The sequence below is a fragment of a genome, unplaced genomic scaffold (assembly GCF_019419815.1).
Source record: "Pyrus x bretschneideri cultivar Hongxiangsu unplaced genomic scaffold, Pyrus_bretschneideri_v1 Contig16, whole genome shotgun sequence".
NCBI lineage: Eukaryota > Viridiplantae > Streptophyta > Magnoliopsida > Rosales > Rosaceae > Pyrus > Pyrus x bretschneideri.
In genome coordinates, this window is record NW_025999457.1 from 5,881,006 (window position 1) to 5,889,133 (window position 8,128).

Below are 8,128 nucleotides of genomic sequence, written 5' to 3' on the forward strand. Positions count from 1 at the left end.
GGTGGATTAATCGATAACCTTATATTGTCTGTTTTTACATCCTAACAAAATAATGATCTCGATTAAAAAGAAAAAAAGGGTTTAGGCACGAAACACTTCGATATGTCTCCCTTCCATCCTTTCTCCCTCCTTCCCTCGCCATGGCGATGACAGCATCTCCTTTGGCCAAGCCCAGCATTTGGGCCCTTGCTGTCGAAAAACAGGAATCCAAATTTGAACAATAAGCCAAAAACGCATGAGCCTCCCTTCGTTGAGTTCTCAACTCTCTGCAACTGTTGCTACCATGCCCAAGAATAAGACACAGACCACCTCTGCCAATATGAACACCATCGACGTGCTCAAGCCTAACCTCGTGGAGCAACCCATGTGTCTGGTCCACAAGAACCAGATGTTTTTGTAGACCATTCAATGCAAGTGAATGGCTGATGAGCTTGATTAAAATTGGCTCAGCAGCGGATTTACGTCTTATGGGAGCGATTGGGAAGGAATAAACCGAGATGTGCCTTCAAAGGCAGACGAGATTATTGATTGGGGCGTCGTAAAGAAATTGATGAAGGGTAATGGGTTTGAGAGGTGGGTTTTTTGGTGGGTCACAGTCGAAAGTTGTTAAATAAGATCATTGGGTATATAAATATGTTATGCGTTGTGTGAAGGACAGAGATTTGGCAGCAATGGCCGCAGTGGTGCTAGTGGTCTGTTTGATTGAGATTCAAAATAGGAATGCCAGTGATAGAACTGAAAGAACTTAGAGGAAGTGGCCGATTCATGTCCCCAGAGGTTTGTTAGGGTGTCATAGGGATAATATAAGGTTAATCCACAGTTAGATTAATCTAAGGGTTTAAAGGTTTAAATGAAAAATAACATCACAGATCCTCAAAATGAGGACTGTAGGTGAAGATTGTATATGCCCTTAATTTCTTTAAATAAAATTGATACTATTTCACCTAAAAAAATGAAGATCCTAATTGCACATTTTCATGTTGAATCCAAGAGATCCCATCCTAAATTTTTCATATTTTATTGTATCAAACATATGAAATTATCAAATTGCCCTTGAGGTATGAATGTTGACTTTTGTTAACCGTCTCGTCAAAAAGCATATTACAAATCTTCTTAGTTTATTCTTATTGTACTCATCGCCACGAACGCGTGGGTGCGAATGGATTCAAATTTGGATTTATAACGAAGATTTTACATTACGAAACGTCGAACGTTTTTCAAATATTTTCGTGTTTCGTTTTTAATGACCTTGTTTTGTGAGCTACTAGGGCCCACATGTTTCCCCTTATACCCATGAGTCCCCCTTCCTTTCCTGAAAATATCTAACACACACACACTCTCTCAACTCCTTCCCTCACCTCTCGGCTCTTTCATTCTCTCTAAAAAACTAGCCCTCCCCGAGGGCACTACAACCAACGACAACAACAACACTCCCACCATCGCCCAAACCAAGAGCACCATGAGCTTCATCTCGTCCTCATGGTCCTAGAACACCCAAACTCACCTCGAACTTCCTTTCAGATCGTCGGGATCGAAACCTAAGTCTGTCTGCAACATTTCAAGCTATTTTCCGGCCAAACCACAACTAGTTAGCTGTCAAGAAAGGTACCATTATGTTCATCTCGTTCCAAGGTATGATTTTTGTTTTTGGATCACTCAATTTTGTTGAGTATTGACAAAGTTATGAAAGTTTAAAGTTTACCCAGAAATCCGGCGAGTTCCCCAGTTTTCCTGCGGACAAGTCACCTATCAGGCCATTTTTTGGTCATCTCCGACAACTATTGGGCTTCCAGTTAGGTACAAACTTATTCTACACTTTCTAGCTTTGTTTTGATATATTATGGGTTGAATTTGGTTAAAGAACGAATAAGTTACGAAGCTTTGAAAATTGCCCAAACTTCCAGCCAAAAACTATGATCGGGTTAACCCGCCCCGTTAACCGTAATCCGACACGTTGACGGTTGACCCGACCCGTTGAATTTTGATCAATCTTGATCATTAACCTGTCAACATTGACTTTTGGTTGACTTTTCGGGTCTCACAGACTAATTTCAACATCCTGATTCCAAATCCATGATCCGCTTTCCCAAATTCAATCGTTTTAGTAGAGTTTTATTAATTGGTCCTTTTTATGTGCTTAGGTGTGTTTGTTAATGGAAACCCCATCCTCTAGTTTGAGCGGCTCTTTGACGACGAAATATCTGTGAGTTGACCCCTTCTAAAATGCATGATTTATCATTAGAAATGCATAAATGAAAAGCACGCTTTTATGACTTCGTTTTATGAAACGTTTATGAGTAAATCAAATTTACACTTTTATGAATTATCATGCTTTATCGAATTTATGTTTACTGAGATATTTATGAATATGATTTATGATATGATGTTTGAGCTATTGAGCTCCGATGAGATATATATAGTTTGGAAAGATTATGTTTATGATTTTATGTGCTTACATATGGAAATGATACTGATATATGCCTTCAGCGGGTGATGAAGGGCCTTCCGGCGAATGATATTTATATATGGCTTCGCCCGGGTGATGTAGTGGCTTCAGTCAGAAGATATTTATATATGGCTTCGGTCGGGTGATGTAGTGGCTTCAATCAGAAGATATTTATTTATGGCTTCGGCCGGAAAATGTAGTGCCTACGAGCGGAAGATATTTATATATGGCTTCGATCGGGAGATTTAGTGCCTACGGGTGATTGTGATACCACTACTAAGCACACTATATGATATATGTTTTATGAAGGTTTTATGGCATGCTAGGGTTTTCGGAAAACCTATTACTTATTATGCTATATGAGTTTTTTTAACTATGGGTTAGTAAGTTGAAGAATAACTGTTTCAAGTATTACTTATATATAACTTGGTCCACTCATGTTTTGTTTTACACCCCCTCAGGACTTAGAATCGAGGCGTACAATGATAGCGTCATGGCACTCCCGCATTGGTATCTTCGAGTCATCTCAGTGTAGGACTCATTCTTCTTGTAATCGCACTTTCTAATATTCCTTCTGCTTCTATTTTGAACTAATAGTTTGCTCTGAACATGTCATGCATTATCACTTTTACATTGTTGGCAGTTGAATATTATATTTTATGAAGGTTTGTACTTGATTACTATATTGTGTTGTTACGCGCAAAATGACATGCTTCACATGTTATCGGCATATGCATTCATGAAATGGCTTGCGTCACCCTCTGGTGTTGACCAGCACGTGGCCATCATGTTGTCCTTTGGACATCAGGATCGGGGCGTGTCAATGATTGTTGTTCTCTTACATTTCACTGTCATGTGATTCAATGGTAAAAACTAAGCCCGACAAAGAATTCAATAATCATACTTCCAAAATGGAAAATCTTATCCAAACTGTTTGGACCATAATTGAACAATTGGGCCTATCTAAGGCCCAACGTCCCATTTAACTCATACTTGTATTTTTAACAGAGATTAATAGTGGATGTCCCTAGATTTTAAAGTGCTTTTGACGTGGCATGCTTGGGCAACAAGTTCACCCTTATTCAAACAAATAAAAGGTTTACTCAACCAAGTTTCTCAATGGGAAAAAGACATTCTGTTGCAAGATCTATAAATTCAACAGGATCAAAGCTATCCAAGTAAGAGCTCATCCTTTGATAAACATAACATCAATAACTTGGATGAAAGGGAATGAACTGAGTTAGAAAAGCTTAATTCAGAAAGAAGAAAGGTTCTATAAAAGGTAGCAAAAGGATTAGAGAAAAAGACATCTTAAACGCTCTGTAGTCTACTTTCAGTTATTCACTTTGTACTTCAGACATTCCTTTGTATTTAGAGCTTTACTACTCCCTTTCGTAGTATCGATCTTCTTTGTAAAAATTCATTTATTATTGTATTGCCCGCAATAACAAGAATTTGCCGACAGGCTTGGGAACTTGCTCGACTAGGTTGAAAACTTGCCCAAGGGCTTGTATTCATCATTTGCTTTCAAGTTATTGTCATCACATGTTATTACTAGCTGTTATATTAATGTTTCTTAAACATTTACTGACATAGTTCTCTGTTTGTTCACTTTACTTTATTTTTCTACATTCTCCCTTGCCTTAGTGCCTGCTCAAGGCTTGACTAAGGCACCTTGTACTAACAAGAGTTCACCACTCACTTTCAGGGGAGGTTATGTGAGGATCTCGCATCCCGACACAAACTTAGTTCCAAGTTATAAAATTTGACTAAAGAAACATGTATTTTTGTGATTGATGTTCCCATGCACATTTAAATCTCAAACTCGAGAATGTAAGACTCATTGTATGATAGTTCTCATACTACTTGCCATCATAGTAATAAGAAACAACTTATGTTTCCTTTTACCATTTTCAGACTTTACTTGCAAATCATTTGCAAGTTTCGATTCCATGGATAGGTGGATTGCCTAAAAAACAGGTCTCTCTAAAGAGAAAATTTCTTTGTCAGGCACTCACAGGTCCACTTGAATAGGGTAGAAACCTCGCCTTTAGAGCACTTCCAATGTGTAAAGGCCCCTTTTGGCAATAGGCAATTCAATCCCCTCAAGTGAATGGTAACCACCTTTAATGAGCAGTAATTGTTTATTGCATCTCCAACCCTAAATTGAATAGACCAAGCAATTCATATTAAAATACTAGTATTTTTTTATTTTATAAAATAATAAAAAATATTTTTACTTTTTAATTTCGGACAAGATTTTATTTTAAATAAAATATCAAATTAAATAATACAAATTACATAAAGTACCAAATTAAATAAATACAAAATTATATAAAGCACCAAATTAAATAAGGGAAAATTTGACATGAGTCCAATTTTGTGAGCTTTTATGAGGTATAGTCCAATTTTGCTTGATTATTGACTTAGGTCCAATGGCTCATTGTACACATCAACTTATTTTTATTCTCTTGCCAAATTTATCCCTAAATTGACTAATTAAGTAATTAATATATTATTAATTTTTTTATATTTATGATGATTTTTAATCCTGATTCATAGGATTATCTTATGCTTAATGATCGGATTAAGTATAGGAATTTAATTCTCTTTAAAACGTTTCCTATTCTTCCTTCTCTTTCTCCCTCACGATGTCTCCTTCTCATCCCTCACGATATCTTCTTTTTTTCCCTCCTCCCTGCTCCCAAGCGTAGATGATCAAAGATGTCCAACCTCAAATTTCTATTGTTGGTTTGATTTGTAGAATTTAGCCAATCTTGTATGCTTTAATTCTTTTTTTTTTTTTTTTCATGTTTCTCTGTTCTTTTTTTTTTTCTATTCTAAACCTCTTCGTGTTTTACTCCCTTAGCATCATCTTTTTATTCATCATTTTCTATGGATCTTCTTGGTATATATATCACATCTTTTTTCTTATCTACCTCTGTGTGTTTTATACTACCTGTGTCATGGATAAATTGTATTATCTACCTATCACACATTATTGATAATTTGTCTCAAGTTAATTGTGTTTATCTACCTGTATCATAGGTTATCTTGTTCTATCTACCTTATACCATGGATTAATAGTGCACACACACATTAGTTCTTGATATTCTAATTCAAATTAAAAGTATTTATCTACCTATACCATAGGTTTTTGTTCATTGCTTATATTACAAGTTTTTGTTCATAGTCTACCTATATCACAGGTTTTTGTTCATAGGTTTTTTCATATATTTTATATATATCATTCATTTCAACTTAAGTCGTGGGTTTATAGTCATACACATGAATTTACTTTTAAATTTTTTTCCTTAAATTGTGGCTAGACTGAGGAATTCGAAGAATCAAATTTTGAAATTCAAATTTGAGTAAATAATGCATAAATTAGGAAATTTAAATATATATTTATTTTTACTATAAAGGGCAAAACGGGAATAAGATGAGATCAATTAGACCTAAACTAGGAAGAATATCTAACTGGACTCAATCCAAAAGTAGCTGATTTTTTGGACCAGAATCTAAATGCCCCATTAAATAAATAGGAAATTACATAGAGTACTAAATTAAATAAATACAAATTACATAAAGTACCAAATGGTGTTATTAACTTAAAATTTTAAAATTACATATTTACAGAAGAAAAAAAAAATACAATTTACTTAAAGTACCAAACGGTGGCATTAATTTAAAAATTTAAAATTATATATTTGTAGAAAAAAATATAAATTACATATTCATATATATATTTTTTGAATTTTTTTGCATTTTAATTAATTTTAAAATTTTAATTAATTTAGTTTAAACCGAACCGTTGGATTACAAAAAATTGAAATCCAACAATCCAGATTTTGACAAGTGGCCCAATTGTAACATTTTTTATTTTTTATTTATTTTTTTAATTTTTAAAGGCGAGAAACATGAATCATTGATCTGGAAATCAAATAGTCCAGATTGTGCCTCGTCAAACTGTAACTGAGTGGCTTGCCACGCGGGCCCCACTGTCTAAAATGTTGTTGTCCACACACATCTAAATTTTTAGGACGTGGCTGACATCAGCATGACGTCACATCCATCCAGGCGCCCAAGCCTTGGATTTCCATCTAACATCTTGGTTGGGCTCCGAGTGGGCTGGAGGGGTTTAATGGGGGATTGGATCGGCGCAAACCACTATTGTGTTGAACTCTCTCAAAGACTCACTTAATATCTAAGTATGATCTGATATATATGAACTTATATGACTCAACTATTTAATAAAAAATTTACGGGTACATTACATAAAACTATCTCAATTATTGGTCTAATCACAATCTCATACCTCAAGTTTTTAACATTGCAATATCATATCTTAATTTATGAATTCGTCGCAATGTCGTAAATCCGTTAAATTTTCTATCAATTTGACTATTAAATGATAACGTGACAGGAGTGAGACACACTCCTTCACCAGCTGGACTAAAAAAATTAATTAATAATGTTTTACTTTTAACAAGTAAAAATCAAATAAAAAAGCCTCTCTCAGCCGCAGCCCCTGCCCCCCATCCCCAATCCTCTGTTGTGAACAGCAATCCCCCTCGTCCTCAATGAAAATTCCAGGGTTTTTATCTTGCATCAAGCTCTATAACTGCCGGCATTTTGTCTTCTCCTATCCTGAGCATTGAAAAAATCGAACATTTTCACAATATAAAATACTCAGTTTCTTCCTCCAACATTTTCCGAGCAACCAAACAAACCAAACCATATAATTTTTCCCAGAAAAAATTCAAAACCCAAGTTGAAAAATCACAAGAGAGTGCAGAACCGACTTTCGATCCCGAAACCGTGCATTGACAATGTAGATCCAGCAATTACAAGTAGGCCGCGATTCCCAAATCCCACAAATCAAAATTTACTAACCCCTTAAGCTTAAAATCCCAACAGATTTACGAGTTCCTAGAGTGGGATTCAAATTCCACGAAACTTTCATAGCCATTAGACCAAAACACTAGACTATTTCATGCTGGAGAAAATCAAGATTTAATTTTTAATTTGAACTCATGATGTTCTGGGGAAAATGATTTTTGGGCATCGGAGAGAAGACGCGCAGACGAAGGAGAGACCCTCCCCAAAACGACGCTTTCCATTACTCCAAAATCCCTACCGCCCTTGATTCAACCAGCAGCGGCAACCACATCAGCAACGACGACGGCGATTACGGTAGCCGGATCTTTAGAACCTTAAAGGCAGAGTAGACGAGGATTAGGAAACTCACAATCATCGCCAGGTCCAGGAATCGCTCACAATCATCGCCAGATCCAGGAATCGTTGGCTAGAAGCTCATACGGTAGTCGGATCCCGAGTTCAGGTGAATTCCATGTCAGAGGACTCGGTGCAACGGCGATTGTAGACGGAGAGGAAGCCCATCAAGAAGCGACGAGAGAGAGAAGAGGGGGAGAGACGCGAGGAGCGAGATGGTTGTTTAATTAATTTGAATTTTTTATATAAAAAATCTTTACTTATTAATATTTAATTAATTTTTTAAATTCAGTTGGATCACATCATTATTTACCAATTAAATTAACAGAAAATTTAACGGATATCTAACATTACAATGAATTCATAAATTGAGGTATGACATTACAATGTTAAAAAATAAGGTATAAGATTGTGATTCGACACATAATTAAAATAATTTATGTAATG